The 12,902-nt window shown below is 36.5% G+C and overlaps 1 protein-coding gene and 1 pseudogene across 3 annotated transcripts in view; both read right to left on the bottom strand.

Moving 5' to 3' along the window:
• The window catches only part of SSH2 (slingshot protein phosphatase 2), a 243,296-nt gene that overhangs the window by 122,092 nt on the left and 108,302 nt on the right, over window positions 1-12,902 (bottom strand). The gene's annotated exons all lie outside the window — the stretch shown is intronic.
• On the bottom strand, window positions 9,154-10,695 carry LOC116745005 (annotated as a pseudogene).

Below are 12,902 nucleotides of genomic sequence, written 5' to 3'. Positions count from 1 at the left end.
TATATTAGGAAAAAACCCCCCAAAATCTCTAGTTCATATTTTGTCTAAAAATCTCAGTGAGGAAGGACATCAACTGGTTTCAGATGCTTAAGGATCTAGTATACTTACAGAAAACAATTATTAGGCTTGATAGTCTAATTACTGTTCAAGCTCTTACTTTATGGCATGTAACAAATAAAAAGAGAAAAGACCAGTTCCTCTAAGATTTATCTTCACAGAGCCACATCTTATAAAGCAGCAATTTCAGCTTTGACCTTTCCATCCTTTTCTGGAGTTCATAAAACAATTTGTTTGTAATCTCTTTCTCACCATGATTTAAGCCCCCAAATGGAAAACTGTTTATGGTTGATAAGCACACCTAATAAAATGAGTGTATTAAAAAATTAGAAGAGCAATACTTTTAAATATTTTAAAAAGATTTTTATAGTCCCTGTCACAAAACTTCTAAATGAACTTATCTCAGGAAAATGCTCTGCTACAAGTTGATCTTGAGAAGAACTAGTACAAAAGACATTCACTGCTGGTAAAATAAATACCACTGTGATATAATATTACACAATAGTACTTTGCCTACTGTTTGAGGTATTTTCATATTTGTATATTATTTTTGCCTGACAATAAGCACACTAATTTTTTTTAAGGAAGAGGAAACGGAGTCTCAAAGAATGAATCTACTTGTGTCAAGTCATGCAACCAATACAAACATAGGCCTCCTAACTTCAATACCAGTGCTCTTTTCATGTAACTGAGAACAATGAACTAAAAATCTTTTTGTTTTAGTGGCATTTAAAAAATGACTACATTACCAGAAATTACACTATTTATCATTTGTTTGTAAAGTACTTTACCTTAAGCAGCCTTATTTAATAGTAATTACTCTTGGGGGTCGATAGTTTCATAATTTTATAGGTAAAGTAACATATTCAGAGAAAACTAAGCTTAATGAAGACTGTTTTTTTGTTTTTGTTGAGTCTTTTTTTTTTTAGTATTTATTTATTTGGCTGCACCAGGTCTTAGTTGCAGGATCTTTAGTTGTGGCATGTGGGATCTAGTTCCCTGACCAGGGATTGAACCCGGGCCTCCTGCATTGGGAGCATGGAGTTTTAGCCACTGGACCACCAGGGAAGTCCCATGAAGACTTTTAATTATAGCATACTGCCTTCCAAAAGGAAGGTCCTTCAAGGAAAAGGATTATGCTGGGTTAAAAACAGCAATTCCATTTTGGGAAGTGAGAGATATTGTTGCATCAACACAATTCTTAACAAAAAATTTTTAAGAAAAATTGTGTAGTTATTAAAATTAAATTTAATTAACATTTTAAATTAAAATTTAAAATATGTACAAGCTGACTTTTTAAAACTGAGCAAATAAAAAGATATGATAAATGATTGTCAAAAATAAAATCAGTGAAATTTACTGATTGCTGAACACTGCTTATAATTATAGTCTTTTTTAAATCATAGAAAATAAATTTTGGGCTTTGTGTGTGAGCCTAGTGAGAGATTTAGCTAACAGTGAATGAATTACAGTTAAAGAGTTATTTTTTTTCTTATAATATTACCAGGTGTAATTTATTCTAGATATTACTGGAACAGAAGTGGATGATTAAATATGATGTTACAGTTAATTAAACGGTAATAAAAACATAGCCCCCCCTCCCCGCCCCATTCTGAAACTCTTACAGCTGAATGTAATCCAAAGTAGCACCTAAATACACATTTAAAAGTTAATCCTTTCAGGGGCTTACCTGGTGGCACAGTGGTTGAGAATCCACCTGCCAGTGCAGGGGACATGGGTTCGAGCCCTGGCCTGGAAAGATCCACATGCCGTGGAGCAACTAAGCCCGTGTGCCACAACTACTGAGCCTGCGCTCTAGAGCCTGCAAGCCACACTACTGAAGCCCACATGCCACAACTACTGAAGCCCGCATGCCTAGAGCCCATGCTCTGCACCAAGAGAAGCCATTACAATGAGAAGTCCACATACCACAACAAAGAGTAGCCCCCGCTAGCCGCAACTAGAGAAAGCCTGTGTGCAGCAACGAAGACACACAGCCAAAAATAAATAAATAAAATAAATTTATTTTTAAAAAGTTAATTCTTTTTTTTGCGGTACGCAGGCCTCTCACTGTTGTGGCCCCTCCGGTTGCAGAGCACAGGCTCCGGACGCGCAGGCTCAGCGGCCATGGCTCACGGGCCTAGCCACTCCGCGGCATGGGGGATCTTCCCGGACCGGGGCACGAACCCGTGTCCGCTGCCTCGGCAGGCGGACTCTCAACCACTGCGCCACCAGGGAAGCCCAAAAGTTAATTCTTTCAAGAAGAAATTTCGTCACTTAAAAAAAAAAAAGCACACAAATACCTGTCTTTGTGGGCTATAAGTGTTCTTTGTAAAGATGCAATCCCTGTTTAAAGGCATCTTAATTCTGCACAGCCACCCCATCTCCAAAGAGCAATATTGATATCGGACTATATAGAGTGATACCGCTTGAATGATGGATGTATTCCATCAAACATTAAGTTCACATCTCTGAAGGGAGTTCAAATTTTGCCCTGCATCAAAAAAAAAAAAAAAACCCATAAGAGGTAGCCATGTTTTCCCCTAAGAACCCTGTTTTTTACAAAATCTCAAGGGAAAGAGAGCTTTAGTTAGGCAAACTGAAGCATTAACTACGAAAAAATTTCTGCTTACTCTTTTACATGGGCATAATAAGTACTGGAATGATAAGTACTAAGAATCTAGGGAAAATTCTGTAACAATAAAAAAAGGAACCCTAGGAAGCAGAATATTAAATTTCTTATGCTGAACCTTCAAAATAGGGCTTTTACAGTCCTAAATGTTAATTTATGTTCGGACATATACTATACTTATTGATTATATTTTACAGATGGGTAAACAGAGGCATACCAAAACAGTGAATGCCAATTTTGCCAGGTACCATGTTAGCGTGAGATATTCAAAGAAGTATGAGAATATATAATTATATACTAAACAGCTCCCTGTAAAGCAGGGGAGACACATGAGATATGTGAAAAAAAATGGCCCTCAGTCCACCAAACATGCTTTTTACAGGTTTGCATTTGCAGATGTTGTTCACTTAACGTGAAAAACCTATTCCTCCCCTCCTCTCATCACTACCCAAAGCTGTCTGGTTAATGCTTTTACTCAGGATGCCTTCTGTAAAGGTTATAGTGGGTTATAAATGTTCTTAGTAATGGTAAATGATTTATTGAGCATTTACTGTGTGCTAAGCGTCATGCCAAACTATGTAAATGAATGATATCTCATTTCATCATCATGGCAATTTTATGAGAACTGCTAACCAGAGTTCACTTTTAAGGAATTTCCTGGAGTAACTGACAGTCTCCATTCTCTCTGTAAAGCATCCTACCATAGTAGCAGAGATGCTGCTGCCTAACAGGTTACTCCTCTTTAGTATGCCTGTTCACTTCTGCTTTTACAAGTTGGATGCTCATCAAGAATATTTGTATTTGTTTTAAGAACTGTTGGTTCCGATGTAGAGAATGGACTTGAGGACACGGGAAGGGGGAAGGGTAAGCTAGGACGAAGTGAGAGAGTGGCATGGACATATATATATACTACCAAATGTAAAACAGATAGCTAGTGGGAAGAAGCCACATAGCACAGGGAGATCAGCTTGGGTCTTTGTGTCCACCTAGAGGGGTGGGATACGGAGGGTGGTGGGGGAGATGCAACAGGGAGGAGATATGGGGATACATGTTTATGTATAGCTGTTCACTTTGTTATAAAGCAGAAACTAACACACCACAGTAAAGCAATTATACTCCAATAAAGATGTTAAAAAAAAAAAAAGTGACAGAAACAAATCCTTCCCCCCCCCAAAAAAAACCTGTTGGTTCCTATTGCAATCATAATTATATAATTTAATGAAACATTATGTAAACCAATTATGTATGAATACAGAAATAACTTATTTCTATGAAAATAAAGTCGGATGCTTTTGAAAAACCTAAAAAGAGAAGAGTTACTTTAAAAATTGCTGTTGAAGGGCGTCCCTGGTGGCGCAGTGGTTGAGAGTCCGCCTGCCGATGCAGGGGACATGGATTTGTGCCCTGGTTTGGGAAGATCCCACATGCCGCGGAGTGGCTGGGTCTGTGAGCTATGGCCATTGAGCCTGTGCGTCCGGAGCCTGCGCTCCGCAACAGGAGAGGCCACAAAAGTGAGAGGCCCGCGTACCGAAAAAAAAAAAAAAAAAAAAAAAATTGCTGTTGAAGCCTCTTCAATAATTGGTGCTGGGAAAACTAGACAGCTACGTGTAAAAGAATGAAATTAGAACACTCCCTAACACCATATACAAAAATAAACTCAAAATGGATTAAAGACCTCAATGTAAGGCCAGACACTATCAAACTCTTAGAGGAAAACATAGGCAGAACACTCTATGACATAAATCACAGCAAGATCCTTTCTGACCCACCTCCTAGAGAAATGGAAAGAAAAACGAACAAATGGGACCTGATGAAACTTAAAAGCTTTTGCACAGCAAAGGAAACCATGAACAAGATGAGAAGACAACCCTCAGAATGGGAGAAAATATTTGCAGATGAAGCAATTGACAAAGGATTAATCTCCAAAATTTACAAGCAGCTCATGCAGCTCAATATCAAAAAAAAAAACCAACCCAATCCAAAAATGGGCAGAAGACCTAAATAGACATTTCTTCAAAGAAGATATACAGATTGCCAACAAACACATGAAAAGGAGGCTCAATATCACTGATCATTAGAGAAATGCAAATCAAAACTACAATGAGGTATCACCTCACACCAGTCAGAATGGCCATCATCAAAAAATCTACAAACAATAAATGCTGGAGAGGGTGTGGAGGAAAGGGAACCCTCTTGCACTGTTGGTGGGAATGTAACTTGATACAGCCACTATGGAAACAGTATGGAGGTTCCTTAAAAAACTAAAAATAGACAATACCACCCAGCAATCCCACTACTAGCATATACCCTGAGAAAACCGTAATTCAAAAAGAGTCATGTACCACAATGTTCATTGCAGCTCTATTTACAATAGCCAGGACATGAAAGCAACCTAAGTGTCCATCGACAGATGAATGGATAAAGAAGATGTGGCACATATATACAATGGAATATTACCCAGCCATAAAAAGAAATGAAATTGAGTTGTTTGTAGTGAGGCGGATGGACCTAGAGTCTGTCATACAGAGTGAAGTTAAGTCAGAAAGAGAAAAACAAATACCGTATGCTAACTCATATATATGGAATCTAAAAAAAAAAAAAAAAGGTTCTGAAGAACCTAGGGTCAGGACAGGAATAAAGACGCAGACGCAGAGAATGGACTTGAGGACATGGGGAGTGGGAAGGTTAAGCTGGGACGAAGTGAGAGAGTGGCATGGACATATATACACTACCAAATGTAAAATAGCTAGTGGGAAGCAGCCACATAGCACAGGGAGATCAGCTCGTGCTTTGTGACCACCTAGAGGGGTGGGATAGGGAGGGTGGGAGGGAGACGCAAGAGGGAGGAGATATGGGGATATACGTATATGTATAGCTGATTCACTTTGTTATAAAGCAGATACTAACACACCACTGTAAAGCAATTATACTCCAATAAAGATGTTAAAAAAAGAAAAAGAGATGAACAGGGTAAGAATTGCTGGTGAAACCAACTGGGATACTATGGGCAGAGGGTATAAGGAGAACCAGCAAAGAATGATGATAAGAAAGCCAAAGGAGGTGAGAACTGCAGAGAAGAATGGTCAATAGTGTCATTTAAGATGGGGATCAAAAATTATTCACTGGTAATCTTAACAAGAACAGCAGTTTGAGTGTTGGAGGGAAAAAAAAGTCAGATTCCATGGGTTAAACAGTGAATGTGAGTTGACAAAGGAGGCAGTAAATACAGACTGCCCTTTCAAAAAATCAAAATCAACTTGTAGTTTGAGGTGAAAACAAGGTTATGGGATGGTATTTTAAAATTATATTTTAATTTCTTTTAGTCTGATAAAGACCTGACCGTGTTTATAAGATGAGGGAAACAAGCCAATAGAGAGAGGTAAAACATTGTATTTAACCCTATGACAAATTAAAACATTAAATAATATTCACAATAAATCTTGATAAGGGATACAATATTTAAAGAGTCTAAACTCCATGAAACAGGAATATTTTTACCAAAGGTATAGATGCCAATAAGACCATTAGAATGCTTTGCAGATTAAAAACCTTCCACAAATGTGTTCACATACTTGAACCTTAAAGATCCATATCAAGTTGGCTCAGAAGTCATTTTCCAGAAATTTCTAGAATGGTAGAGAAATGTAATTGTGTGTGTGTGTGTGTGTGTGTGTGTGTGTGTGTGTGTTGAAGGATAATTTAATTTCTCATTCTCAACATCTGCTTGACATCTGAAGAGATCTGCATAGGCTTATTTTCTGCTACATGGCATTAAGAGTTTAATATATCCCCAAATAAATTACAGTATGTAAAAAATAAAAGCCTAGAGTGAGGAGAGATTAGGAGGTAATTCAGTTAATGAGCTTTACGTGGTGGAATCTGGTATTCTAAAAATTGAGCTCCTGCATAGTTACCTTATCGCACACAGTTAAGGGACTTGGAATTTCATATGTAACTTCTGGCCAGCAGGTTATTTTTTTTAAAAATAAGAACCATTTCCTCTTTTCAATCACAGGTAAAATCTCCAACTTAAAAATAGTAACACACATGAACTTCTTATTGGCACCATGTTTTTAATCTAATTATTTGTAATCTTCCCAAATATGCCTTTCCTATATTCTACATGGCCTGTATTTTCCTGTCCCAGAGTAACAATTATAAATATTTTATGTGACTAAAGATGCAGCAGCAACATATGTGTGTGTGTGAGAGAGAGAGTGTGTATGTAACGTATATATGTTATAGATCATCCTTTTAACAGAAAGCTTAGAGTTTGGTTTTCTTAAAATTAAGTCATTTGGTATTCTGTAGAATTCACATACCAATCTACCTAAGACAATCACCATTTAACTCAGTTGAATACTAAAAGTGATTTCATTGATTACACGTTCCAGCTGTTAAGAGGAATCGTTTTGCAAAACAAACAAACAAAAAAACACTGGCCTGCCAGTTATATTTAAATTTAGTTGAAAACCTTAATGTATCAACTGCCTTTTTTTTTTTTTTTTTAGGGGGGGATGAAGAACTAGGCTATAGTGATTCTGAAGGTTTCTGAAATACTGTAAAGATTTACTTGTTTATTATGGACATAAAATTATGATCCTACTTTTAGAAGAGCTCAGTTTATAATAATAAAAAGGAATATTAGTAATAATAATAATAATAGTTACCACTTGTTGAGTGCCTATTATTGTGACAGGCACTTAACCTTTATATCTCAAATCCTTGTTTCTGTTATAGAGTTGATGAAATGGGCTCAAAGAGGCTAAGTATCTTTTCCTAAAGCCTGAAAATGGGTGGAAAGTATGGTTCTACAGAAAAAGAACAGACAAGTAATGTGTAACAACAGTGTTGGAAGTGCTGTGAAAGAGAAGCAGAGAGTTCCGTTAGAGCATGAGGTGAGAATTTTTCCACTGAAGAGTAAGGATTATTATAAGCAAAGGTGGCTCATAACCAATTATGTGTTTTAAATAGTTTCTAAATTTCCTGATCTTTTGTTTGGTGTGTCGGCAGAACAGCTGTTGTAGGGTTGGTTTAGGTAATCCATAACAGGTCCTTTCTTCTTCCTCCAAATGGGTCCTTGGCTTGGGGAAATTCTCAGTGAATAATTAATACCAGAATAGTCTGCCAGTTATGTTTATTAATACAATCTTTTTGCCTCAGGATGATGGAATAGCAGTGAGTCAGAGAAGCAAGCAGATGAGTCTGTGTTTAATAAATATTCATTGATGAATGAAGCAAGATGATCAGTACCTTTAAACAGCGTTTTACAAATAGCATCCAATGGCTGTGACTTTAGGTAATCATCCAGGTGGAATCAGATTTGACTTACTGACACAGAGATGGGAAGCTCCCATTTCTAATTCAATACTAGGTTTGTACTAAATAAGAACTTTATTGGTATATGAAGTGTGACAATTTTTCTTCTTGTTTTTCCTCAGTAAATGATCTTAATATTATACGATGTAAATGGTGTCAGTCATAGTACAGAGTTAGAGAAATTAGGCTGTGAGTTTGTGAAATTAAAATGGAACAGAAATTACTAGTGAAAGTACATCACTTTATATCTTGCCTTAATACTTGGTGCTTGATATTCATTTAAGCTTTCCTACAAACAATTTTATTTGCATTTTCAACAATCCTATAGGATAGATGGGCAGATGCTATCCTCGTTTTACAGATAGACAGGAAGGCTCAAGCAGACGTGAATTTTTATCCACAGAAATATTATTATAATGAAGATAGAAAAAATAATGTAGTCCAATTCTCTGCCATTACACAGGTATAATAAAAATATTTGATGCTTATAATTTATATATATTTATATATATTTCCTGTTAAATTACAGTTTGAAAAACAGATGCTGTGCTGGGGTAAGTTTTCACTTTTACTTGGGAAATCTTTTGTTTTTCAGAAATCTTGTTCTCTAATCACCTGATGAAGATATAGCAAGCATTTTGAACTATCTTTTCTAAAGACTAATAGTCTACAAATAATACTAATATTCAACACATCAGTTCTAATAAACGCTTTACTCATCTTCTGAGATAATTAAATATGAATGTTGAAGTGATATAGAATTTGATGATGGCGGCAATTTGAGAGTTCATTTGAATTATAATAGGAAATCTTTCTGTAGTGTTTATTTCCTATAAAATATGTTTACACAAACATATACAGGCGATACATAAATACATATCTATAATTTTTCTTACTCTGAAATATGTACTTGTGTGTGTGTATACCCTGTGTGTGTAGATACACATAGGTATGTATATGTAGATATACTTCAGGGTAAGAAAAATCATGAATCTCAGGAGTTCCTACAGTTCATACTGTTTAAACCCATAAGCACAAGAATATCAGAAGGAGAGAAGAAAATAAAAACTTGACCTTATACTGAACTCAGCAGTTCTGATATTAAGTGTTCAGAATAAACCTTTCCTAATAGCCTCTTATCCTTTCATCCAAAACAAATAACTTGTAGTGAACAAGAAAGGAAGTATATTAAATTTATTACTTTTTTAAAGTTTCCTGAAAATTTTCTGGAGGAAGGTAGATTCTAATTTTGGGAACTGCAGTGGGAGTATAGAGAAGTACGGAAAAGGATGGGCAAATCTTTGATTCTTTTTTGTAGGCTACTTTTTTTAAAAATGAAATTAATTATACCTTTTATTCATTTGGGAAAATCATTTTTGGAGAAGGTACCAGCACTACAGAAAGTTAATCATCCAGCCATGAATTACTTTTAAAGACACAAGATGGACTTTTTTTATCAAGCTTCCCTAGCTTCAACTCATATACTTATCATTCATTTGCTCAGTAATTTAACAATTAGGTAATGCATGCCTACTGGTTGTCAGGGCTTGGCCTGGATCTTGGGAATGTAAAACCAAGGCATGCATGGGAGCCAACGGCATATGAGGGGAGACAAACAAGAGTGTGAAAAATGATGAAGTCCTTCCTTAGAGAAAATTACTATGAACTTTTCCATGTTAATTTTATTCACCAAATTAATATACAACAGACTTGCAAAATTCAACACAGTTTTAAAGTAGGATTAACAGCAAGTACACTTTTTCATGAGTGAGTGAAACTATTTTTTTTTTTTGGATATATAGTTGTCTTTTATTTGTATGTTCTGATTTGTTGTTGTTGACGATGAAAAGAAAAGAAAATCCCTAATATAGTAGCTCTCCTGTCCTGGATGTATGCATTCAAACTCATTCCCTGGGTTTCCTTGGCTGCATTGTTTCTTCTGTAGCTAGGGCCTTATCCTGAGATAATATCACTTGATGGTCTTGCTGAATTAGTAAAGCCAATGCCAAAACAAGTTATCTCTGCCCTTGAGTTCTTCACAACATGGCTTTATTTTTAAATTTTAAACATAATCTGGAAAAAGCTCTTCAAATGCCTCAAAAACTATGGTAAGGGGAAGACAGCAGGGCTAGCAGGACTTTGGAGCATGAGCAGCCTCTAGGATCAGGCTATAGTTAGTAGAATCTACACATTTGCCTGTTTAGACTCTTTCCAGCAGCAGCTTGGTTGGCATAGTTTCTGCCGAGATCCACTGGAGCACTGCTGCCCCCAGCCCTGAGGGTTGAAGGCCAGTTCAGCACTCAGGAAGGTTCTTTTGGTGGTCTTGGCAAAAAGTGATAGCCCAAAGCCCAGAGCCTTCCCAGGGTTGGCCCCTTTCACATGGTCTGCATAAATAAAGAAAATGTTGAAGGTGCTCCCTCAAGTGCCACAATTTAGTTAGTCATCAAAGGTTATACATCTATGGAGTAGCCCTCTAATACTTTTGAGTTATCTAGGATCTGTGAGCTGAATAGGTCTCAAGACCTTCCCTATAAGACATGAGAAAAATACTTCGTCACCTCTAGGAAGCATCCCCATTGCATAGTCTTTAGTTCGAAGATTTCACATATCAATCTCAAACTGTTTCCACACAGGGCTGTGGTCATAAAGAGCTAAGCAAAGAAGGCTTTGGAGGTAACAGCCTCTACTGTGATGGGCACTGTAGTTGTGTTCTATTAACTCACCATAGAAAGGCCTAGTTGATAATAAAAGGGTGCACTAATTTGGTTTACTTCCATAGGAAAACCAATAATTGTTTTGCCCAGCAGCCTTATGACATTGGCTTCAAAATCTCTGAGGCCTGGGTTGGGGTCTTTGGCCTGGGTTTTTTGGACCTTGATGGGATGGACAGACTGATGCAAGAAGTTGCAACACACACGGCTGAAAAAGTACATCTGGATTGTCATGGGTGCCATGGAGGTATTGTACCCACATACAGAGCGCTGGAGATGATGGTAGTACCTGTGGCTTTCTCTCTCTCTTGCAGCTCATTGACAATGTCTTTTTAAAAGGTTAAACTTAATAAAGAATATTTGCATAGCACTTTGTGATTACTGAAAGTAGACGTTTTCTTTTAACCCAAAAAGGTACAGAAACATATTGGATCGTGGTTAAAATAAAAAATTCATTGCTATTATCAGTTATGTAATTGTCAGATCTTATAACTTATAGCACTATCTAGTTCTTATAGGGAGATGTCTCCTTGGTTTTAGTAGTTAATACATAAATAATTGTTAATTACTAAGAACTTTTTATTTTGCTAGAGGCATAATTTTACATTTTTAACCTTCCTGTTTGAAGACTCAAGCTTTACCTATAAAATGTTATTGTATATTTGTCAATTATTCCTTAATACAGTTTTTTTTAAAGTATCAATTTTAAGGACAACCTAGGAATTTGTCCATTTCATCTAGATTATCCAATTTGTTGGTGTACAATTGTTCATAGTACACTTCTATAATCCTTTTTATTTCTGTAGAATCAGTAGTAATGTCCCCACTTTTATTGCTGATTTTAGTAAATTTTTAAAATAATTTAATTTAATTTATTTATTTATTTTTGGCTGCGCTGGGTCTTTGTTGCTGCACACAGGCTTTCTCTAGTTGCAGTGAGCGGGGGCTACTCTTTGTTACGGTGAGCAGGCTTCTCATTGTGGTGGCTTCTCTTGTTGCAGAGCATGGACTCTAGGTACATGGGCTTCAGCAGTTGTGGCTCGCAGGCTCTAGAGCACAGGCTCAGTAGTTGTGGCACATGGGCTTAGTTGCTCCACAGCATGTGGGATCTTCCCGGACCAGAGTTCGAACCCATGTCCCCTGAATTGGCAGGTGGATTCTTAACCACTGCACCACCAGGGAAGTCCAAGTAATTTTTTTTTTTTATTTTATTTTTTGACCACGTGGCATGTGGGATCATAGTTGCCTGACCAGGGATAGAACCCACGTCCCCTGCATTGGAAGCGCGGAGTCTTAACCTCTGGACTGCCAGGGAAGTCCTGATTTTAGTAATTTTAGTCTTCTCTCATTTTTCCTTAGTCCATCTAGCACCAGAATTTGTCAGTTTTGTTGATCCTTTTGAAGAACGAACTTTCTGTTTCATCAATTATCTCTATTGATATTCTAGTTTCTACTTCATTTATCTCTGCTCTAATCTTTATTATTTCCTTCATTCTGTTAGCTTTGGGTTTGGTTTGTTCTACTTTTTCTAGTTCCTTCAGGTGTAAGATTGGTTTGTTGATTTGAGATCCTTCTTATTTTTCAATGTAAGAATTTTTAGCTATAAATTTCCCCCTTAGCACTGCTCTTGCTGTGTGTGTCCTGTAAATTTTGGTATGCTGTGTTGTTTTCATTTGACTCTTAAGTATTTTCTAATTTCCCTTGTAATTTCTTCTTTGATGCACTGGTTGTTTAAAAGTGTGTTGTTTAATTTCCATAATTTTGTGAATTTTCCCATTTTCCTTTTGTTACTGGTTTCTAACTGCATTCCATTGTGATCTTAGAAGACACTCTGTATGAGATCTATCTTTTAAAATCTATTGAGACTTAATTTGTGGCCTAACATATGGTCCATCTTGGAAAATGTCCCATGTGCACTTGAGAAGAATGTGTATTCTACTGTTGTTGGGTAGTGTTCTGTATATGTCTGTTAGATCTAGTTGGTTTATTGTGTTAAGTCTTCTATTCCCTTACTTATCTTTTGTCTGATTGTTCTATACATTATTTTCAGTGTGGTAATGAAGTCTCCAACTATTATTATAGAATTGTCTATTTCTCCCTTCAATTCTGTTTTTGCTTCATACATTTTGATGGTTTGTCATTAAGTGCATAAATGTTTATAACTGTTATATTTTCTTCCTGCA

The sequence above is a fragment of the Phocoena sinus genome, chromosome 20 (genome assembly GCF_008692025.1).
Source record: "Phocoena sinus isolate mPhoSin1 chromosome 20, mPhoSin1.pri, whole genome shotgun sequence".
In the NCBI taxonomy this organism is placed as follows: domain Eukaryota; kingdom Metazoa; phylum Chordata; class Mammalia; order Artiodactyla; family Phocoenidae; genus Phocoena; species Phocoena sinus.
The sequence above is the reverse complement of the archived record's forward strand: the minus strand, read 5'-3'. Positions and strand labels throughout refer to the sequence as shown.